The sequence below is a fragment of the Ctenocephalides felis genome, unplaced genomic scaffold (assembly GCF_003426905.1).
Source record: "Ctenocephalides felis isolate EL2017-DRISC unplaced genomic scaffold, ASM342690v1 CF-g0.4_SCAFFOLD_00845, whole genome shotgun sequence".
Lineage (NCBI taxonomy): Eukaryota > Metazoa > Arthropoda > Insecta > Siphonaptera > Pulicidae > Ctenocephalides > Ctenocephalides felis.
This window is the reverse complement of record NW_020536999.1, coordinates 76,259,826-76,285,470: the sequence shown is the minus strand read 5'-3', so window position 1 is coordinate 76,285,470 and position 25,645 is coordinate 76,259,826. Positions and strand designations below refer to the sequence as shown.

At 33.0% G+C, this 25,645-nt stretch overlaps 1 long non-coding RNA gene and 1 pseudogene across 1 annotated transcript; both read right to left on the bottom strand.

Moving 5' to 3' along the window:
• Positions 1-3,657: 3,657 nt before the first annotated feature.
• Positions 3,658-4,922, bottom strand: LOC113389550 (annotated as a pseudogene).
• Positions 4,923-8,705: 3,783 nt separating this feature from the next.
• LOC113363985 lies at positions 8,706-9,799 on the bottom strand. Its single transcript, XR_003365997.1, has 5 exons — positions 9,662-9,799; positions 9,394-9,584; positions 9,022-9,295; positions 8,824-8,924; positions 8,706-8,760 (listed from the first exon to the last, which is right to left on the bottom strand). It is a non-coding gene; the product is annotated as an uncharacterized LOC113363985 (long non-coding RNA).
• Positions 9,800-25,645: the final 15,846 nt, after the last annotated feature.

Genomic DNA, 25,645 nt, shown 5'->3' with positions numbered 1-25,645 from the left:
CTTGTCGTCGGAGTTGGTGACATTTTTTCCTCAGCTCTGCGATTTCGCATGTCCACCAATATGCTGGCCGGCGCAAGTCCTGTGTTTTACGACGTGGCATAGAAGCATTGCATGCTGCGGTTATAATCTTCATCGTTTTTGTTACAATGTTTTCCGTCTCGCTGCTGTTAGTTGGGAACGGATGTGATTCGAGTGTCACCCACCCCCGCCTGAGGGATTCTCGTAGAGCATCAATGTCCAACTTCCTGGTATTCCAGCTGCATCTTTCGTAATCTCGGTGTACGTGGTGGGTAGTCTCTTCTATCCAGTAGATGATGGATTGATGATCACTTCCTCGGAGACCTTCCAGTCCTGGATTCTGCTGGCAGTTTCTGGAGTCGCCAGAGTAATATCGAGAATTGACTCTCGATAACCAGGTCTTCTAAATGTCGACGTCACTCCAGTATTCAGGACTGTAAGATCGAGCCTCACTGCCATGTCCGTAACTTCGTTTCCTTTGGTGTCTGAGAAATCTGCGCCCCATTCCACAGACTTAGCATTGAAGTCTCCAGCTATTAAGACTTCGCCATTAAATCCACAGATGGTGTTCTCGATGCTGGCCAGCTTCTGGCGGAACACGCTGATTCCTTCGTTGGGAGATAAATATACGCTCATGATATACATTTCAGGGGTTTTTATCCAGACATAACCATCCCCAGATCCGGTATCTACGGGAGTAATCTTCCGAGTCACTAACTAGATAGCTGCTGTACTCGTCTTATCCACGTACCATGATTTAACAAGGGCGCTCTGGTATTGTTCGCTGATTATGCAGACGTCAATTTTGTCCTCAGCTACGCGCTGGTAAAGTAGGTTCTGCGCAAGCGAACATCTATTCAAGTTTCCTTGAAGTATTCGTGTCATTTCTGCGCTTTCGTCGCTTCCGCTAGGGCGGCTCTGTATACATTACATGTACCCGAACCGGAGATATGGCACACGCTATCTTTGTCTTTTCCATTTGAAGTGCACAGAAAGCATTTTGGTTGTTCCGTGCAGTCTGCTGATTTGTGATTCTCGCCACCGCACTTATAGCAGCATTTGCTCCGATCTGGTCCTTTACAGTAGCGAGACTGGTGTCCAAATCCGAGACATTTGAAGCATCGAGGTACTCTTGCCACTAATCGAATGCGACAATTCACCCATCCGATCTTGATGCGGGCCTTTTCGAGGGCCTTCATAGCACTAGCCTCATCGATCTCGCAGAAGGCTGCCCGTTGACCTCTAGGGGTAACCTTAGTTAGGTTTACGCGCCTTATCTCAAGGTTTTCTTTGTAATCTCTCGTTAATGCTTCCCGGATTTCGGCTTCGGTAGACACTCCGTCCAGATCAAGTATTTCGATGGTGGTCATCGGCGTCAATCGCTTGACCGTTCCACAGCCGCCTACCGCCGTTTTAATTGCTTCCGTGAAAGCTGTGTTATCATTGGTCTTTTTGCTAATCTCTAGCAATACTCCGCCCTCCTTTGTTTGGCGTATGGACTTAATGTTCGCTCCGCTTTCTTCGGGGTTTACCTTGCCTTTTATGTTCTTTAGCAAGTCAGCGTAGGTTTGTCCAGCCTAAGGCTTTATGAGGATTGCCTTGGTCCGAGCTTTTTTCCGCCTTGTTTTCTGAAGCACTTTCACGGGGCCATCCTTACGCCCGTTGCCTTCTTGACTCGCTTTAGCCGTTCGTTTTTGCGCACCGTTCTCGCGCGGTTCTGAAGCCTTCTTCTTTTTCCGGTCAACTAATTTCCAATCGCCCTCTTGCGTGGGCTTTTTGGTTTGACGTTCAGTGGATAAGATCGGGCTTGGCGAAGATAATTGCCTTTTTTTGGGATCTTTTAGCACTTCGCTTGGTATGGGTGTGCACGGCGGCGCAGTTGTCGCCATCCATGGTGATGTTTGAGTCGTCGTCGCAACTCGTTCCATTGGTTTTTCGAGCGTGATAGAGAGATCACTCAGTGCCAGGTTGTACGCCGTACTGATTGAACCTGCTAGACGTCTTATGTCACCGTGGACATTTGTCTTCTTTTGGATGAAAACCAGCAGTTCATGAATCTTTTCACCCAAGCGTTCAACAGGAGATGGGCGACCGCTACCAATCGGAGCTGAATGAAGTCTGCCTCGGTTTGTGCGCACTGGCAGACCCTCGTCAGTTTCGTGTGTATCCTTATTTAATTTTGTGAATTTTTCCTTATTTAATTCCATGCTATTAAAAGTACCAGCGCATCGTACGCAGAGGGGCGGGTTGTTTTAACTGGGAGCGGGTGTACCCTCGAAGATGATACTTCTACCCCAGTTCCCTGAGGCCCAGTAAACACTTAGCCATGTCCCGGAAAACACGGACGGACCAGACTCGCCCGGGGCGGTGCAGATTCCGACCTCTGCACTCACTGCGTACTTCCTGATCAAGGCCCGAAGTGGCTGGCTCCTGATTCACTGCTGCTACTTACACCTCGGCAGAGCAAGCTCACATCAGCCGTAACCCAGGTTATCGGAAATATTAACACAAGGGCGCAGGCACTCCCAGTGGGCAGCAGCAGGAAACGATCACGGGTTAAAGTCAAGGTAAAGTTCCAAGACTTCCCCTTCATACCTCGTTTTGGTCCGCGGAGGCTATTTTATTTCACCCCTATCCGCCAGCCCGAAGGCTGGTTAGGACGTTCCCCATCCGCCACCTGGGGACGCGCTCGGTAGGAGTTGGGATTCACCCCCGAGACTTACAAACATGTATGTTTGTATGCATATACATGTGTATATGTGTATGCATGTATTTGTATATGCGTATATATGTATGTATGTATATATATATTATATATATATATATATATTGTGAGCATTTATGTACATATGTATATGTATGTATTGTGTATATATATATATATATATATGTATATATATATATATATATATATATATGTGTATATGTATATATATGTATGTGTGTATATATGTATATATACATGTTTATGCGTCCCCCGGACGTTCCCCGATCCGCCACCTGGGGACGCGCTCGGTAGGAGTTGGGATTCACCCCCGAGACTTACAAACATGTATGTTTGTATGCATATACATGTGTATATGTGTATGCATGTATTTAAATATATATATATATATATATATATATTTGTGAGCATTTATGTACATATGTATATGTATGTATTGTGTATATATATATATATGTATGTATATATATATATATATATATATATATATGTATATATATATGTATGTGTGTATATATGTATATATACATGTTTATGCGTATATGTATGTGTATACGTGTACAGCTATAGTTACATAGATAGGTATGGGTATATGTATGTTTCATACATGTACATGTACGTCGTTGTGAATATGCATGCACGTTGCATATATGTATATGCGTATATTTATATTTGTATAGTCGTACATGTATATGTGTACATATATAGGTATATATTGTTGTATCTGTATATCATGTGTGTGTATATGTATACAGGGCCGGCTTTAACACTGCCAGCGCCCTGGGCGAGATTTCTACGGCGCCCTTCACCTGCCCATTCAAACCCATTTGGAAAAAAGAAAAACATCTAATGAAATAACCGTTTATTAAAAAAAAAATATTTATTATAAAAGATAACCATTTATTACATAAACACTAATAGAATTTTACTTTTCTGGTCTTTTTATCAGCGAACTTTTTTATAAGGTTGTCGAAATCGATGTTTTCAGCAATTTCGTTTTCAATTGACAAAGTTATTGCTAAGTTTGTCAATCTAGATTGAGAAATCGCTGATCGAAGATAGGTTTTTACCAGCTTCAGCTTTGAAAAGCTCCGCTCCCCACTAGCAACCGTTACAGGTATAATAATAAAATTCGCAATGATATCCATACATTTGGATACAGTTCTTTTAAGTTCAAATCGTTGATGAAATTTAAATCAAAAATGGGAGTAACTACATTTTTATCAGGTAAAAAGGATGCCAGACTTTTAAGTTCATCACACAACATACAACCATCTATGTCTGATTTAGAGTCTACAGTTAATTTTAATTAGAGATCACTACAGAGCTTGAGAAGGTCGCGTTTTTATGGAATCTGTTTAATATTGTACAAAAAAGACCAAGATTCCGAGTACTCATTTAACTGTTTGAACCTTTCATTGATTGAGATTAATATATTGTCCAAAAGTCAGTTGAAAAATTCAACCTCAATTTTTTTTTCTGGAGAAGTTATAGGGTCATCGCGTGCAATTTCACCAGCTTGACGCTTATTACGTCGAATTCTTATTGTAGCTCGAAATTCAGATTCAATTTCTAGTTCTTCGGCCAACTCCTTCGCAGTTAAAATAGCGCTTTTAAAGCCCGTATTTCTGTAGTCTTTCAAAAAATTGCAGCATTTTTTCAACATTTGAGAACATTTACCAAGATCCACATCTGTTGACTGTGGAGATTTACTTACAACATTTATTTGATGAAGTATGCCATACCAAACAACCAATGAAACTATGAAGCTGAAACCTTTTAGTTGTTCAGCTAGAGTAGTAGCATCATGAGATATTTGAACATCAGTTTTCTGAGTTTCAAGAGTCAAAGTAATCAAAGCATCATGCATAGTACTAATTTGATAACGGATTGTTTTAACACTACTTATTCTTGCTTACCAACGAGTGTCACTGTGCTTTTTTATAGTATATAGTCCCAAGTGATCGGTTAGAATTTTCCCTTGATGAACAGAAGCTGAGTGGTCTGAAATATCACCCTTCATAGCTAATCGCAAGAGCTCCTGCATGACTAGATCAAATTTGGCTAGTAGTTGTACTAACAATAAGCCTAAGAACTTTCCGTTATTTGGCGTATATAGTTTGTCAGAAGTGCTTCTGAACGCCGTATTGTTTTCGGCTAAATAAAAAGTGATATGCATAAATCTAGACAAAACATTATTCCATCTTGTAGTTTCCTTTCTAATCAAGTGTTGCTCTTGGCAGTCTATTGTTTTTCCTATTCTTAATCGTAGTTCAGCTTCAATCAATGAAAGGTAAAACTTCTTATGAAAAGTGCTATTTTCATGATTTTTTAATATTTCAGACAAGTACTTCCAGTTGTTATACCCTTGAGATATTAAGTTCGACGTTGAGCTACTATCAAATAGTCTACAACAAAAACAATAAACTCGATCCTTAGAAACGGAGTAAATTAACCAAAGGCGCTGAATTGTTTCATTGTTTGCAAGAATTTTTGTGAAATGAGAATTAGAGAAATGTCGGCCTGTATCATTCTTCGGATAATTATCAATGTGAGTTTGCACTGGGTCACTAGTAATTATGTGATCAATGATTTTGCCATTTCGAGTGACTGGCCAAGTGGCCAAGTTCGCTGACCAATGCGAATGAGCTGAGTTTGTTACGCTTCGCTACAATAACGCTAACTTTTTTTAACCAAAACGTTAAAAGGAGATAGACAATGTGTTTTGACAATAGACAAAAAACCGCCTAATTTAGGGAATTTACTAAGCAGACCTCGAACTATGAGCATCAGCCGGGGGGCGCCCGAGGCGCCCCTTTTTGCCGGCGCCCAGGGCGGTCGCCCACCTCGCCCTACCCTAAAGCCGGCACTGTATGTATATATATATATATATATATATATATATATATATATACGAGTATATATATATATGTATATGTGTGTATATGTGTATGTATATATATGTATATATGCGTAGGTTTATATGAGTGTACTTAGATATTTTTGCCTATATTTTTTAATTATTTATTTAATTCTAGTCTCTACTACCTTTCCTATCTTTTATATTTGGTTTGTTGTTAAGTGTTGCTGTTTGTTAATTTTCCTCTTATTGTATAGTTACTTTACCAATCCACATATATTATAATTACCTAGATATACTAATTTTCATACTGTTTTTAGATCCACTGATGATGACATTAAATTGAATGTCGAAACGTTTGGAAATAATGATTATTTTATAAATCTTTGGCTTTTCTTTGTTTGATGTATCGCCCTCAAGAACTCACTCACATATTTCAACATCAAAATTAACTACTAATTCATATATATATATATATATATATATATATATATATATATATAACCACTTAATATATTTTTTTACTGCTTGTGAATTTATTTTCAGCCTATTTGCAGCTTCGAGATATGCAGCATCATTATGTTTTCAATAATTCTTTTGAACCGCTTTTTCTAGGAAGTAGTTTTGCATTTTATATTGCATGAAATATTTGTTATTATATGTATTAATTTCATTTTAAATACACCAATGATTTTATTTTTATAACCTTTTATGTATAATATGTTATTATTAACTGTAGTTCACTAGTGTCATTCCAGTTTCACTAAATTTCACTAACTTTTTTGTAGTAATAATTTAGAACTTGCTTGGTAGATTATGTGTAATTTATATTTAAAATGGTGCTGATTTTAATATTATTATTATTTATGCTTTGATTTTATTATCGCTATCTTTGTATTAATAAAACATATTATTAGTAATGTATTATAACAAAATATAATGCTATTGTAATGCAAAATTTAAGTTTAAATAAAGGTTTATTAAGATTCAATAATTTTTTATTTCAAATTTTGCGCCAAGGATTTGTATGCATTATAAGCCTAGGTTTGCCGAATGATAAGTGATCGCAGCGTCATCTCATCTGAGCGGAGGACGACCCTTCAAGTTTCCCTTCTGAACGTAAAAATCGGGCGAGAGAAACGTCTATATGAACACGGGGTATTCTAATATTGTCTAGGCCGCTGACACTGCTTACATCTAATTACACGAACCACCAGTTATTTAATTATTATTCATTATATTATAATATTATAAATTTGAAGTTTTTATATAATCAATTGTAATTTTTAAGAATTAAAGTTTTTTTTGTTTTTTCTCGAATAACGAGAATAAAACTGGCGCAGTCGGTAGGATTTAATTCGGGATTGTCTAACGCAGATATCCATTGATTTCTATCACTTAGATTTCAGAACCACAAATATTAGAATTAGGTGGATTGATTTGGAAAAGTCTAACGCAGGATTTCCATTCAATTCGAATTAAAAAAATATAAAGTGATTGCAAGTAAAAGTAAAAAATTATTTGTGTGCAAAAAGTAAAATATATTAATTAATTGTTTTAAAACTGAAAAATATTGTGTGAAAAGAGCAAAGAGGATATTCGCCGAAGAACCCTGAACTGGTGAGTGAAAATGTTTATTTTTATAGTAAAATTGCCAATCCTCCCTTATCCTTCAATCGCTGAAGATAAGAAAGCAATTTTTACTGTTACTATTAATTAATTGAATAATTTATAAAAATCAGTTTTACTTTCTATTGAAACATAATTCCATGTACGAGAATTAGTTTATGGAAAATAGTACTGATTTAATAGAGAATTTATCGAATAATTTAGCAAATATGTCGATCCAAAATATTCCGAAATTTGACACAGCATTAATTGAGACTATTCCGAAATTTGGCGGAAACCCCGCAGAATTAAATTCATTTATTTTAAGAGTTCAGGAAATTAACAATAGGCACTATGGCAACAATAATCCAACTTGCATCCAAAACGAAATTATCAGAAGCGCTGTTCATTCCAAACTTTGCGATAGGGCAAAAGTAGTCATTGAAATTGCAAATGCTAGAGAAATTGACAATATTATTAGCGTGCTAATTTTCAAATTTTCAGACCAAAGAAATGATATTTCTTTGACATTCGACCTCCATAATATGCGACAACTTCCAAACGAAACAGTTTACCAATTTTATGCAAAGTTTGAAAATTTAATTAGTATTTACACAAAATATATTTGTCTACATGTCACGAATAAAAAAATTGCTCAGTATTTATGCAATAACTTTCAGTTTTTATTAGTTTAGTAGTTTTTATCGCGCACGTAAAACAACCGTATAGTTCGCTTCTAAGAGGTCGAGGAGTTTCATCATTAGAAGAAGCTATAAATATAATAGAAGAAGATGATAATATTAGCCAAGTTAGAAATGATACAGACCATTTTAAGCAAATTAATAGAAGAAATAATAAATCACCAAATTATCAAAGAACTAGAGTTAGTCTTGCATTTCCGAGAAACTTTAATTCAAATTATAATACAAACTACATGAAACAGCATCATTTCCACCCAGACAGCACGAGATGATCTATGGATCATCCCTAAACTATCCGCATGCGGACATTCTTCGTCCGCAGGACCATCCAACGGTACGTCCGGCTTGTCCAAGCCTTATCCCTGAACTGTAAATATGTCCGCCCCTAGAGATAGCCGCAGGATATCCCGCGCGGGATACTCCGTCCGTAAGTAGGATAGGAATAGGATAGGAATCGGACATGCATTGTACTTAATTCTGGGGCATTTTAATTCATACTTTCTAGCTAAAAATAATATTTTTACTTAAAATATAATAAGAAAGAGGTCATTTTTTGAAAAAAAGTTTATTTCTCAAAATTAGTTTATAAAATACAACTTTAATGAATTATAAATTATAAATATAATACTGCCTCAAAACTGCATTGCTTTTCTTAAACATAAAACAAATAATTAAAGCTGATCAACATTAAAACAAGTACACACATTACATTTATATATATATATATATATATATATATATATATTTATATATATATATATATACATGAATGAGTCAGAGCCAATACTTAGTTGTCTGCGAAATAACACTTTGTTAGGCATGAGCACAATTTTTAAAAACTCGATAATCTGTAATTAGTAGAAGATTGATTACATCTCACTAATAGCGAAACATATGTTCTTACAAAATACCTCTATCGATTTCTCGAGTCAGCTTGTCACAAAATTTGCACTTTCTTCTCGCTCCTGTCTGGATAATATCTTTAGTCAACTGCTCTCAAAAAATTCTGCATCTAGCATTGAAATAAATATCTTATTATTACTAATTTGTATATCAAAACTCTAATATTTGGGTATAATATAATACAAATTATTTAATAATATATATACCATTTACTTTATTCACATATAATGAAGTACCACATTTTCTCGGTACTGATATCACTTATACAACAGCTTCCTCGGTGAATGTAATCAGTCATAGGTGATGGAACTGACAAAATAAAGCATTGATTCTTACTCTGATTACATGATGAGAGTATAACGTTTGCTTATTCCTTTCATCATATTTATTCACTCATATGGGATTCATATATTTCTTCATTGTTGTTTGCTTCATCGAACAATAAGTGCATCTCCGCTTCTGTCAGACTTCTCGACTGTGCTATAATGATTTCAATATATAATACATATATATTATAAGCATTTACATTTATTTAATTTGATTGAATAATTATGATTTATATGTAAATTTAAACTCACCATAAGAAGCCAAAATTCTGGAACTGAAGAACATTTTTTTGACACTCAGACACTTTTATTTTTTCTGCTTCTTTTATCCGTTTCCAATGGGGTCCAAAGAGCTAACTTTTTAGAAAACGTAATCCAATATCATTGAAGATATTAATGAAATCACTAAATCTTACCACGCGAAAATTTTAACCTCATTTTTACTAAAAGAAAACTCATAATTAGTAAAATGTTAACATTTTTACTATATTACAATTGAAGTTATAATATTCATACTTACAGTGCATTTATCCCGTAATATTATATATTAATTAAGATAAAAATATATTTCGGCGTCTGTGACATGTCTGTGAAAAAGCCTTACAACAATAAACTTAACCTAAAACTAAAGTGTTTGAAGGAAACACTAGCGCCGATGGTCACACAACATGAACTATTAGCAACGCGCTAAAGGGAGAGGGACATTCATCCTTCGCCACTGTCCCATCTTGCGCATAAGCAAGCTGGTCCATGGAAATTATTTTGGTGGAAATTTTTAGGTTGAAAGTATGCGGGTTGGGATATTTGTGGATTGTGGAAACGTGCACCAATTAAAACCAATTAATTTCCAACCAAACAACTTCCCATCAAATAACGTTCAATCAAACAATTTCCAACCAACAAACAGTTTTCAACCCAATCAAATGACCCACAAACCCAATAATTTTCAACAAAATTTTCAATTCCCAAATCAGACAAATAATACAACGAAAAAATCTGACTGGACACCCATGAGTGGCGTTTCTACAATTACCTCTAGAAACAGCAGACGAACTAATAGACCGCAAAACCGACTTTACAATCTAGAAAATATGGACACTGAACAAGAATCATATCCCGACCAGCTACAGATGGATTTTCAAACAACCAACGAAGAACCGAATCAGACATAATCGAATTTCACGGCTTTCAGAACAAATTCCTCCCATATATACAAATCCACAATCAAAATATAAAATTTCTCATTGATTCAGGCTCCACAAAATCTTTCATTTGTCCAGAAATTGCTAACAAATATTTCAAAAATTTTATTTACTCCGACCCTTGCACAATAAAAACCGCATTAGCAACACATAAAGAAAATTTTGCAAGTAATATTCCAAGTTTAACGAATTCAAAAGTAACGAAAACCTATCATTCCACCTTTTTAAATTTTATGAAACCTTCAATGGGTTATTAGGAATTGATAACCATAAAAAATTGAAGGCATTAATTGGTTTAAATAAATGGGTTGTTAGTGTTACTTAATACTAATTTAAACTTACATTATTTAAAAAGTCCGGCAAAAATACTTTTTAATCAACAGATATCAGAAATATGCATTCAAAAATGCAAAATCCCTGTTAACATTAAAGAAGGTGAAATTCCTATTACAAGGCAAAATTTTCCTAATTGCTTCATTCCAGATACCGTAACATGAGCAAAAAATAATGAAGCCATAGTTGAAATTCATAACCTAACAGAAGACGAAATTAACTTAACATTAACCAAATCTTTACAAGTAGAACTCACAAATGAAATAGAATTTTATAATTTTTGTACAGACAAATCTGACTCAAATATAGATTTCTCGGATATTGAAAACCTAATACGGATTAACCACACGAAGTTCGAAGAGCAAAATGCTATTTTAAGAATTTGCAAGAAATACATAGACACTTTTCGTAGACCAGATGACAAACTGACTTTCACAAACCAGGTTAAACATAAGATACGCACAACCGACGAATCTGTCTACACCAAATCCTATAGATACCCAATAATCCACAGAGAAGAAGTCCAACGCCAAATTAACAAAATGCTTGACCAACAGATTATTAGACATAGCAATTCACCCTGGTCCTCTCCCATTTGGGTTGTTCCCAAAAATCTTGACGCATCCGGGAAACGTAAATGGAGAATAGTTGTTGATTACCGTAAAGTCAACGACAAGACAATGACAAATACCCTCTTCCAAATATTTCAGATGTCCTAGACAAACTAGGTAGATGTTATTATTTCTCAACTATTGATTTAGCTTCTGGATTTCACCAGATTGAAATGCACGAAGACGATATTGAAAAAACAGCTTTCAGTACAGATGACAGACATTACCAATATTTACGCCTGCCTTTTGGTTTGAAGAATTCCCCAGCCACCTTCCCACGTGTAATAAACAATATTCTTAGAGATTATATTGGCAAAATTTGTTTAGTTTATTTTGATGATATAATAATTTATTCAGTATCACTTAGTGAACATATAGATAGTTTGACTAAAATATTTCAAAAACTCCGAGAAACCAATTTTAAAATTCAGCCAGATAAATCTGAATTTCTCAAAAAAGAAACAGCATTTTTAGGCCATATCATTACACCAGACGGAATCAATAAATTGGATAAAATCCAAGCTATCCTAAATTTTCCAATACCCAAAGCTCCAAAACAAATTAAAGGTTTCCTTGGACTATTAGGTTATTTCCGGTGGTTTCATAAAAGATTTAGCTAAATTAACTAAACCTTTCACAAAATGTTTGAAAAAAGATGCAAAAACCTCTGAGTACATACATGTTTTGAAACCTGTAAAAATTTAATAAATGACCCCATTTTGCAATATCTCGATTTTTCCAAACCTTTCATTTTTACAACTGATGCTAGCCAATTTGCTATTGGTGTCGTTTTGTCCCAAAGTGAAATAGGAAAAGATAAACCGATTGCATATGCCTCAAGAAAAGTGAGCGATTCTAAAATAAAGTATAGTACTATTGAGGTTTCAACTAGAAGAATTCGATTATGAAATTTGTTATAAAAAGATTTGTTATAAGAAGATTTGTTATAAAAATAGGAAAAGATAAACCGATTGCATATGCCTCAAGAAAAGTGAGCGATTCCAAAATAAAGTATAGTACTATGGAGGTTTCAACTAGAAGAATTCGATTATGAAATTTGTTATAAAAAGATTCCTTAAATACTAATGCAGATTCTCTTTACCGCATTAAATTAGATAATGATAACGACGAATCAAATTTTAATAAAATTATTGATTTTGGCACCGATATGCAGTCAATTATAGCGCAAGCCGATTTTCTGAATTACCAGATGTAGATAAATTAGATTCAATTGTAAATGAAATACTTCCCGAACAAGTTCCAGATGATATTAATGTAGATGATAATAATACAGAGTCCACACGTCACACGAAAATCTTATTATAGAAATCCCTATCTTTTCAAAACCAATAAATCATTATGATAATCAAATTTTTATTAAAATTGTAGATACACTTTCAAGCAAACCAAAAACACAGAAAATATTTAATAAAAATAGATTAATAGTTGAAATAAATCGAAGAGAAATATCAAAAGAATTGATTAATATTTTTAAAGCATATACCACTAGTAATAAGTCTTTTGCGTTGTATGTCAACGATAGCAAATATATTGCTGACATTACGAACATTTTAACTTCTACTGTCATACATTCAGCATTTAAATTAGTTATATGTAATGATTTTAAAGAAGACATTATTGATGTAAATAAACAAATATTAGGTTGTCAAATATCTCCCTTCCTCTTTTGAATAAAGAGCAAAAAAGCAGAAGGGAGATATTTGACAACCTAATATTAATAGTAAAAACAATTCACGAAAATTGTTCTAATCATCGAGGAATTAACGAGAACGAATCACGTATTAGACAAAAATATTATTGGCCAACAATACGTAATGATATTAGTACTTATATTAATAATTGTACATTATGTTCTACTGAAAACTGAAACTGAATTAATAAATGTACATTATGTTCAACTGAAATATATGATAGACATCCACCAAAACAATTTTTTTTCTTTTTTCCCTACAGCTTCGAAACCATTTTAAATCCTACATTTAGACATTCCTACAATTAGTAAACAAAAACTTGTCACTATCATCGATACATTTTCTAAATATGCGCAAGCATATCCTATTGCTTCTGATATAACGCAAAATATAGTTAGAGTTCTAATGTTATTTATTTCTCATTTTGATGTTCCTGATACTTTAATTATGGACAATGGTCCTGATCTAAAATCTTCAGCCTCACAAGAATACGTATTTTAAAATGGATAAAATTAATATCCACTACATAACTCCTTTACATTCAAATTCAAATGGACCTATTGAACGATTTCATTCTACCATTCTAGAACATATACGTATTCTCAAATGCGAAAATAATAATCTTAGTATCCTTGACATTATCCCTTATGCTATTAATGGTTATAATAGTTCTATACATTCAGTGACAAAATTAAAACCATTTGGCATTATTTCAGGTTATCTCTCTACGAGATCTCCTTTTGACATAGACTTAAAAACAGAAATTATTTAGAAGAACACAAACAACGAACAAAGTTAATGTATGAAAAAATTTTTGAAAAAAATTATAGCAACAAAGACAAAACTATATCGAAACATAACGGAACAAGACATGATCCATTGCAATACGACGAAAACACACGTGCATATTCAAAATCAAACCCGCGAGACAAAACCGCTTCACGTTACAAACAAATACAAGTACAGGAAATACAATTCTTACTGTCAAGAATATTACGATACACAAACAAGAACTCAAACGACCAAAAACTAATACTCAGCAAATTCCACGTGAACAAAATGTTGTTCTTTCAACTAATGATGTTGCACCTGGTACTAGTAGTGAACATTGATCAAATTTTTCTTCAAGAATTGAATACCACTGGAATTTTACCATTCGAACTAGAAAATGCAAAGCCGATCGAAATTAATTAAAGAACAAATTACTAATTTAATTACAGACTTTGATACACTTTTATCTATTTTGTGTAAAAAACATAACGATTATTTGAAAAGATTAGATTCATACATTTCTTTGACCAAAACCATGATTAATGTTATCAAAGATAAATACAATATTATTAGACCTATTAGAAAAATTAAAAGAGGACTTATTAACGGACTAGGTAGCATGATTAAGGCAATTACAGGAAATTTAGACGCACATGATGCCAAAAAGACGATGGCGCCATACGTATATTAGAAACTAACGATGATTATTATGCAAAAACATTGCATAAACAAATGACACTAAATAATAGGTTAATTGAATATTTTAACGAAACGATTGTTAATATTAGAGAAAATGATGAAATATTAAATAAGAAATTGAATGATATCAATGATTATCTTAAATTCGGTAGTTTTAGTCATAATGAATATTTTATAGCTAAGGATAGTTTAGAAGAAATTAATTATAGTTTAGCTATATTGACAAATATTTTAAGTGACTTAGAAATATCAATGGATTTAGCTAGAATGAATTTAATTCATAATTCAATAATAAAATTAGATTATCTGAATTTTATGATTAATACTATAAAGCATTTATACAGTACAGATTCACTACCATTTTCCGTAAGCGATAGTAATCTTCGCAAATATTACAATTTATTAAAAATTCAATATTGTTATACGGATGAAAAAATTATTTTTCTTATCAAATTTCCTATCACTCTACCCGAAACTTATAAACATTATAAATTGTTTCCAATTCCAAATATCGAAAAAAGTCATTATTCCACCTAAACTTTTCCTTACAATTGGCAATAGTAACTATCAATTTGATGATGCAGATTGCAGAGCAGTTTCAAAAATATATCTCTGCAATATTAAACATATCCTATCAAATACTGAAGAATGCATAATAAAATTATTACAACTAGACAACACTCACATCGAAACATGTAATAAGGTTTAGGTGATGCACATTATATTCTTTTAATAAATACACATTCAAGAATTGATATGTCTTGCACCCATCAAGAAGAAACAGAATTTATTAAAGGAAATTTTATTTTGAAACTACCTCATCAATGCAAATTCTGTATCGACAATAAAAATTACTATAATATAGAATCTTCAATAGAAGGAAAAGCAATAATTTTACCAAGATTTAATTTAAACTACAACATTTCAAAATCATCCGAACCAATTGCAATCAAGTCAATTCAAGTAAATGAGCTATCTAAAATTAAAGAAGATTAAGAACAAATTCATAAACTCTATGCAAGGAAGACTGGACTTAACAACAACAGCATCGTGTCAATTATCATGCATATAATATTTATAACTTTTATTAGCATTTATATTCTGTTCAAGTATTCCAGACAAAGACACAACAAAAAGAAATTACTAATTACTCCAGAAGTAGAGACACCTCAAGAACAAGAGAGCCACAACCGAGAGTTTTTCATCTAGGGTCGGAGGAGTTACGGGATCCATCCTGCTGACTGCTTACATCTAATTACACAAACCACCTTGCTGATAGAGCATATTTTTACCTATAAAAGATCCGAGATCTCTATGCTCGAGGAGAATTACTATACATGTTTTATTCCAGTACATATAACAGTTCAGTTATTTAATTATTATTCATTATATTATAATATTAAAAATTTGAAGTATTTTTTCAGTTTTTTTCGAATAACGAGAACAAAATTATCGAGCTGCTTTTAGTTACGATGTGTCAATTGACTACAGTAACTACCAATGTGTTGTTATTGGTTCTATGAACTCGGTTTGCTCACATTGTAAAGCATTAAAATACAAAAACGAAGCCAATGAATTGTGTTGCGCAAATGATAAAGTGAAATTAATACCATTGACTCCGCCACTAGAGCCATTGTAGTAATTGGTTTCTGGAATAGGAACAGATTCCATACACTTTTTTAAAAATTTCCAACAATGTAACAATTACTTTCAAATGACTTCATTTGGTGCAGGTTCGGGAAAACTTTATGCCAACTTTCAAGGTATGTATTGAAGCAGTTAATATTCCGACTGATGTGCCATTTGAGTTTAAACGACTACAGTTTCCAGTGCGGCTTGCTTTGGCTAAGACCATGAACAAACGAGGGGCAATCATTGAGTGTTTGTGGTATTAATTTGTAAAACCCATGTTTCTCACATGGTCAATTGTATGTTGCCTGTTAGTTCCCGTATTGGAAAACCATCAGATTTGTTTGTTTATGCGCCCGGTAATCAAAGAAAAAACATCATTTATTACAAAGCACTACAATGAAAATAGAACAGATTTTTTTGTGTTAAAAATTATAATTTACATGATTAAAATTACTTACTTTTAATTACTTATAGTGTTTTATTTAATTATTTTTCCAATTGTTACCAGGGTGACGGTTTTGTTCAAGATCATTTTTTCCAAAGAACATAAAAAAGGTAGCAACAAAACACTGCCACATTACAATTTTTTTGACAGGGCGAAGTCTGTCGGATCAGCTAGTCTTATATATGAAAATGGAGCTCTCGATCAAATGATTCAGTAAAACTCGAAAACGGCTAAACCGATTTGGCCAGTCTTAGTCTTGAAAAATTCGTGCCAATCCAGAGATGGTCGGAAAGGTGAGATATTATTTCAAAATCGCGTAGAAACTTTACATTTTTAATTTGATTTTAAATTTTTGTAGAAGCGTAATTCAAATAAAACAATGGACGGTGGCTAATACGTAAAATGTCAAACATTTTTGACAGATGCTGTTCAATTACGTTTAATAAGAGGTTTTACGTGATTATTATTTAATTATGATTAAATTGAAGTAAGTAGTTTTGTTTGTAGTTTTATTTATATACAAAAACGTTAGTGAACGGGCCGCAAGTGTTACTAGAGACTTAAAATATCAACTTTTTTGAAATGTTAATATGAAATTGCACTTTTTGGCATATTTGTCTCAAACACGATGCTCTGATAGACCTCATTTGTATAATTATATACTTATTGGTTTTTATAAAACATTTTCTATGTTATATTATTCTTTATTTATGTTATTTAAATTCAAAACCTAAATTTGGTATCAAAGGAACATTTTGCCGAATAACATTTTCTCAGTTATAATTTCGCAGAATTTATCGAAGAATAGATAGTAATATATGAAGGTCCGCGTTTGATAACGTCTACCAGCGATGTGTCAAAAACCAGTAGAGTTAAGCATTGTTTAACAAGGAATTGAAAAGTAGAGGAAAAAAAATGTATAACCAGCTATAACTTTGATTCTTATGACTTTGTAATCTTTGAAAATCCACAATGAAAGTATTTTTTTCGCTGGTAGTTTTTTAGCATTGGTCAAAAGTGTAATTATTTTGTAAAATACCTTTAAAATTAAAATAAGACATTAAACCTCTTTGCCACCTAGCCGTTGCAAGTTACCCTGTCTATGGGGTAAAAAGGTCTAGATAACAATTTTTTTGAAAGACAGCAAAAAGGCACATTTCTACAATGATGAAGTAACTGGCAGTTTTTCTGAACGTAGTTAGATAATTGTTCGTTTGAAATGTGTTATTTGTTGTGATATAATTGGTTTGCTTTTCATGATGTAGTTTATATTTGCTCAAACTCAAATACCTTTGTGCCTTTACATATATTCTTTTTATTAAATTTACTTCAATTCATCGAATGTTACTTGAAACTTTTCAAAAAGCAGGCCAAAGAAAAAATACTTAATTAATTTTCTATCTCTCCTCGCAGAAATTTGAAAATTTTGTATAAGCTCAGTAGTATTATTTACAATTATACACAAAATCCTGAATCAAAAAAGAATCTGAAAAATTTGAAACGCAATCAATAAGCCGAAAGTCCAAAAATGACTTGGATTGGATTATACCATGTTTTCTATAGAAAGTGTATAAAACTTCCAGTTTGATTGATTGTATTATTAAAGTATAGAAAAACTAATGGGGTTCATAGCATTCAAACAACACATCTTTATACACTTAAAATATTTTTTTTTTGATTCGCTAGAAATTGATTAGAATATACCTTACTTAGAAAAACAACGTTTGCCGGGTCAGCGAGTATATATATATATATATATATATATATAAATATATATATTTCTCTCATCGTGCGCTGGAGTACTGGCGCTGGTTTGTTCAAGTTTTCAATGTGTTCCACAAATTTGATTTGAACAATATTTGCATAGTTTTTATATGGAAATAAATTATATGTTTTCTTCCGTATTATTGCTGTTATTAATACAAAATTATATTGTTTCAGGAATCACCTAACATTTACAATCGAAGAAACAAACACACAATGTCACATCACAATTAAAGAAATGTCATGATATAATTATGACAATGAAGAGAAGTGCCAGACGAATTATGAAAGATCATGAAATTGCCAGAGCTGAGCCAAAGGAGGCTTGCAGTACAAACAGCATGAAAGAAATTGAAAATGTTGTCAATTCAATAACTACGACATTGATAAAATGCCAGATGAGAAACTGCCAAAACAGCCTATAGGAAGAAGATACAGCTTTTCATCATATGATGTCACTTTCATTGAACGTAATCAACGAAAAAGGGGATTCAGGAGCCATATAATTAAGATATTTGAAATTAATTCAGAGTTGCCCAATTTCCGCATGTGTTAGAAGTTACGAGCACATAACGTGTATCCTGACAAAATGAGGAAGATGAGAGTGAAGGATGCTGCAGCGGTGTTCTCGTATAGCGTTTCTTCAATGATGAACAGATGTGCTACTAAGCCGTGTAAGTAAATGAAAATAATATAAAATGTATTTTCGCATTCATAACTAACCTCTTTTAATCGTATTCTAGATGATAATATACCTCAAGAAGGTACTGGAACTGCCCATTTCCTGAAATTCATAGATGAGCTGTTTGACAGTGTGAATGGAACAGCCCCTAGTTTTGCCAGTGACTATAAACCTCAGCGCCCGCATGCAAGATTTGTTCTAGCGCCCCCAATAATTTTAACTGTTTTAACATTTATCATTAAAATTATATAAATATTTACGTAAATTCTTTAAATTGATTTTTAATCATTCTGCATTTAGTACACAAAAAATTAAATATAATCTAAAAGCTTATAAAATTCATTGATTTTAATTTTGTTTAGAAAATCGAAGGGATTTGCGGGTTGACCATAATCAAATATTTCACATTTTCAAGTATTTCTAACAAATGTGTAATATTAATATTTCGATTTTAAAACACTTTGCTTATTTCATATTTAAACAGAACACTGTTTTTCATGTTGGATTTTTTAAATTTTATTTTAATTTTTTTTTTCATTATTTTCAATATCCAAATTTATTGTAAACTTCCCCTTATTGATACCGAATTGTATTCATATTTACTTTCCCATCAGAATATCAGATTGTTGTATTCAAGTTAAATTTTTAACGTATTTTATTAAGAGTTGCAAAGAAATTACATATTTCCTTAACTATATTGAAAACAAAACATAATTATATTTGTATCTGCTTAGAAAGACATTCAGTAATTAGATTGTAGGTAGTAAAAATGGATTCTTTTTTTGAGACGCTTTGGTGGTAAAGGCTTGAGCAGATCTAACGCTAATACGTTTGGATGACGACTTAGATGAGCTTTGTATCCGGTGCAGTAAAGACTAATTTCTTCTTCTATAGTTCAAATTCTGAGATCTTGATGTATCAACCAATTGGAAACGAATTTTGGAGCGTTCACGATTTCTTTCAAAATTTTATTTTGGAATCTTTGTAGAATAGTTATGTTCGATTTACTGATCGTACCCCATAGTTGTAGGCCGTAGGACCATATTGGTTTAATATTTGTCTTGTATATTAGGAGTTTATTTTCTATTGTGACATGTGATTTCCAGGTTTCTATTTCCAGGTTATTATTTCTATTGTGATATGTTCATGCCAGGTTAATTTCCTATCTAAATGTATTCCCAGATATTTAACAACATTGCAACTTTATAAATCCATGGTTAACTGCAGACTTACACTTATCAACAGGTGAACCAACTTACTGGCCTGGAGACACTTCTAAAATTCCAGACCTTCTAGACTTCTGTATATTCAAGGGTATATTAGATGAACAATTAAAAGCTGAATCAAGTCTTGACTTATCTTCTGACCACACTCCAATCATTGTTACATTTAGCTCAAAGTTCAAATTGCAATCTAAAAGTCCATCATTAACAATTTATGCTGCAAAGTACCTCTAAAAAAAACAGATGTTATTGATATTGCAATATGTATTCTCAATAAAAATATCACTGATGCGGCTCGCTATTCTACACCCACAAATGATATTGTTGAGCAATTTTTCTGTCCACTCGAAGCTAAAAGACTGATAGCCTGTAAAAGAAAATTGCGTAGAAGGTGGCAAAATACTCATTTGCCGGATGACAATGCTAAACTGAATAAAGCTATAAAGGAACTTAAACAATATTTGTTTCATTTAAAAAATAAACATATGGAGTCCTACTTAAGTGATTTGTCTGTTCATGACCATTCCATTTGGAAAGCCACGAAAAATATGAGAAGACCAACCTCAACGGTATCTCCAATTAGAAATAATGATGGTGTTGGTCTAGATCAGCAGAAGACAAGGTTATTACCTTTTCAAATCACCTTCAAAAGGTCTTCACTCCTCATCCTTGTAATGTACCTAACGATCAATTCATAACAGATCACTTGAATGACGGTAATTTCATAGACGAGCCCATTCCAAAAATTAAGTATTCTGAAGTTCTCTACGAGATTAGTAACAATAAATTGGGAAAAATTCCTGGTAATGACGCGATCACATTTGGTCTAATAAAAAACCTTCCTGATAAAGGTAAGAGATTTTTAACTATATTATTTAATACCATATTACGGCTGAAGTATTTTCCTTCATCGTGGAAATTGGCAAAAATAATCTTAATTCTCAAGCCTGGAAAAAATCCTACTGATGCAGTTGCCTACCAGCCCATTAGTCTTCTGGCTTTGCCTCTCAAAAATTTTTGAAAAAATTATTCACAAAAGAATCACTAATATTTTAGAAGTTAATAATTTTATGCCAAAACATCAATTTGGATTCATTAGACAACACTCAACAATAGAACAAATAAATAATATATGACCATAAATATATATACATAAAAATAATTCATACATAAACTAACTTTGTTTATTCTGTTAATTCGAGTAATGATTGTCTTTTTTATCTGTGATTATATGTGGTATTGTACAGCTAAGACGTTGGGGTGATTGCTTATTTTTGTTTTATAGTTTTGAGCTATTTTGTTTATCTCTTCATTTACGAGAGCCTTACGTAGGATTTTATTTTGAAATCTTTGAATGATTTGGATGTTGCTTCTTTTAGCTGTACCCCATAGTTGGAGGCCATATGTCAAACTAGCTTAAAGATAACCTTGTAGATGAGAATTTTGTTTGAAGTGGAGAATTCAGATCTCGCTTTTTGAGGATGTGAGTTTTCTAGTTAAGTTTATTATCCAAATACATACCCAGGTATTTAGCAAAGTTTTGTTTTGGAATTTCGTTACCGTATATGTAAACAGGTGGACATGTACTACTTCGCAGTGTAAAAGTAACTTGAACAGATTTGTTACTGTTGACTACAAACCTCCATAGTGTAAACCACTTTTATATTATATTATTGTGTGATTGTAGCATCGCAGTCGCTGTTGCTGGGCTTTCGTGCTGAGAATTAATGCAGGTATCATTTGCAAGGTTTGTATTGCGGTGGCATGAAAAATGTGTATAATAAAAATAGCGTTGGGCCTAACACATTTCCTTGAGGGACACCTGCATCAATTGGTTTGATTGCAGACTGGGCGTCGTGTATCTGTACAAAATATGTTCCGTGAGCCAAGTATGATTTAAGTATATAGAAAAAGCATGTGGAAGATTCTTTTTGATTTTATATAATAACCCTCAGTGCCACACTTTGTCGAAAGCTTGTGCGACGTCCAAAAATATTGCGAAGCAATCTTTTTTAGTATGCAGAGCAGAGTTGATCTCATTAACTACGCGGTGTACCTGTTGTATGATTGAGTGCTGCTTTCTAAATCCAAATTGGTGATTTTGAATTATATTGTTGCTTTGAAATGTAAATTTAATGCGTTTTAGAAGTAGCCTTTCAAATATTTTGAATATGACAGGCAGCAAGCTAATTGGCTTATATGAATCTATATGATAAATGTCTTTACCTGGCTTGTGAATCATAATAATTTTGGCAATTTTCCAGATTGAAGGGAATGATTGAGTTCTAATTATGGCGTTGAAAACAATGGTCAGAAATCGTAGCAATTTATCAGGTAACTCCTTAATCATTTTGATTGCGATGAGATCAGGTCCCGGTGCTTTTCCAGATTTTGTACGCCTTATTTCTTGTGAAACAGTAATTTTTTTAATCTGCTCGTTAGATGTGGAAACAGTATTGAAAATATCGAAAATAAATTTTTCTTCGTAATCTGCGCACTTCTGAGGGGCTGGCCTAAAGGTTTTAGATAGATGTTCAGCAAAAATGGCACATTTTTCTTGGTGCTGCCTAGCCCGCGTTCCGTCTTTTTTTCTTAGTGGTGGAACAGTCATTGTCGGCTGTTTTAATTTTTTAGTGGCTTTCCATAAGGAATAGTTAGAGTCTTCGGTGTGTGTTAGATTATTTAAATAATTTTTTACTGTTTCATTTTTATGTTCATACATCAAGGTTTTCAAGGTTTTACATGCATTACTAAATTTTTTTCTGTCTTCAGGGGAAACGAGTATTTTGCCAAATTTTACGTAATTTTCTCTTGGCTGCAATTTGTTCTTTATATAGTTTGGTATATCTTGTAGTTGATGCTTAACAGTTTGTGTGGTCGATAGAAGTGTCGCATTGTGAATTTGAGTATTTAGATTTGAAATTGCGTTATTTATATCTGATTCGGTTTTAAGCGGTATATTGCAGTTAATTTTATCAGAAATTACGTAGCGGAATAAATCCCAGTCTGTATGATTTTTGGTTAAATATTTAGTAGAAGGAGTCAGCGCGTTGAAAATGTTTAGAATTATCGGAGAATGGTCAGAATTTAAGTCAAGTGATGAATTTATATTAGTTGATTGATTTGGTATATTATTTAGTGTAAAAAGGTCTAAAAGATCCGGGATTTTATTGATGTCGCTTGGCCAGTATGTCGGTTCGCCTGTAGAAATTTGTCTGTAATTGTGCGAGTGCATTGATTTAAGTAGTTCTCGTCCTCTTGGTGTTATTAATATTGAGCCCCAGGAGGTGTGTTTTGCATTGAAGTCACCTCCGACAATGAATTCGTTACTTAGAGTGAAGAAAAAATGTGAGAACTGTACTTTCTTAATGGAATGCCTTGGTGGACAGTAAATTGCTGAAACACATATGTTTCCCACTGGTAGTTGTACACATATGCTTGTTGCTTGCAAATAATCTTTTTCGTACGGTTCTAATTCGTAGTGTTTGAGTTTGTTTTTACCTATGATAGCCGTACTCCCGTGACCTCTGCCGTCCGGATGCCTACATGAATAAGTGGTGTAATTGTAAAGACTAAATCAACTTCTACTGGTAAAGTGCGATTCTGAAATTAACATGATGTCTATTTGATTGTATAAAATAAATTGCTTAAGTTCATGTGCATGTTGGGCCAGGCTGTTGGCGTTCCACGTGCATATTTTAAGTAAAGTGGCCATTATTTTTTACTTAGGAAACAGGTGATTAAATTGAGAATGTTGTCCATTTGGTCAAGTAGTGTTTTCAACAAACCTTTTAATTCTTGCATTGGCTTGATTATTATTTTAATTTTGAACTTAGTCATTGTTGATTGGGTTGAGGCTGTATTCTTGTGCGCTTGGGCGTTGTTCAGTTTTGTGCTCCAAGTGTGCTTGTTTATTATTTTTAGTCATTTGTGAGAATGTTATGTTTTTCAGTACTAGTGAGTGATTGATAATCAATAACTACTGTTGTTCTATACAGATATTCGACACTGTAAATATCTGTATTGTTTTTGTTTTGTGCCATCTCTATGACAAACATGTGTAATGGTCGTGTAGTTGAATATTGTTTCAGATTATATACTCGTAGCACATTATGTCCAAGATTGTTGATTTCTTCTTCCAACATTTCTACATCAGTACTGTAATGCAGATTTTTAATTACCATTTTAAAAGATCGGTCTTGTTTTGGTTGATATGAATGGAGTTGCGTACCCTTGGCCCTTGATAATGCAACGACTTTGTTGTAGGTTTGCGCGTCTTGTGTGTTGATTTTTACTTGATTAATTCCACAAATTTTTGTTGTTACATAACAACATAATTTAGAAATGCATTATCGTTGTAATGCAAAAATTAAATTTAATGAATTATTTTTCAAATCATACTTCGTCTTTTTTTATTATTTTTTAAACTAAATATTGTTATTTCAAATTTTGGCGCTCTAATTCGAATGCCGAGCGATATGGGACTGAAGCGCAAATTCGACCTTGTGGGCACTACTAACCTTAGCTCTCTGAACCGAAATATCAGGAGAGAGAAACATCTATATCTTGTTTATCTATGGCCTATAATATAGACTATATATTATTATATTGTCTGGCTAGGGTTAAGTGCCCTTTTGACGTTCAGAGAGAGAATGAGCCCTCGTGATAGATATGAAGATCCTGTGTCCGGCCGGAAACATAGAGTCCAAAGAATGAAGAGTGGAACTCAAGAGATGTGGACTCCATAGAGTTATGTAGTTGCACATAGAGTCAGAAATGTGTTGCTAGTTAAATGAGGGTACCGGCACATAACACAATATTACATGCTAAAAATGCTAATAATATTACGATGAAACGATTACGCTTCTACGTTAACGAGAAAGAAGAAATAATTAGAAATCCTCTAGCTTTTCAAAATTGGATGGCCACTTTACACGATTCTTAATATATTTGAGAGAAAATGAATTGCTTAAAAACAAACGATATCAAATTTTGCTCGGGATGATTATTGGTTAATAATTGTTATGAATGACACTAAATGATGTAAAAACAAATCTAAAATGTATTGTTCACTGAATATTTGCAGTAATGAGTTAAACTAGTGGTGCATGGCATCGTGCCTTAAGGCAAAATGCTAAAACTTTCGGGACCAAAAATAAAATTTTAAAAAACATTTTTGTTTAAATTTTGAAAGAATTAGATTTTTGAAAATTTTGAAATGTTTAAAGAAGACTTTTTAAAATTTATTCTTATTTTTCTAATTTAAGAAATTTTTAACTTTTGTTCAAAACAATAGCGGATAAACGTTGGTACTATCCATAGATATGTAAACAAAATTTGTTCCATAAAATATCTTATAATTTGATGTGCATATGTCTAATCATAGATAAAAGAAGAGTACATAAATCTCTCTTTAGGGCCATATTTCGT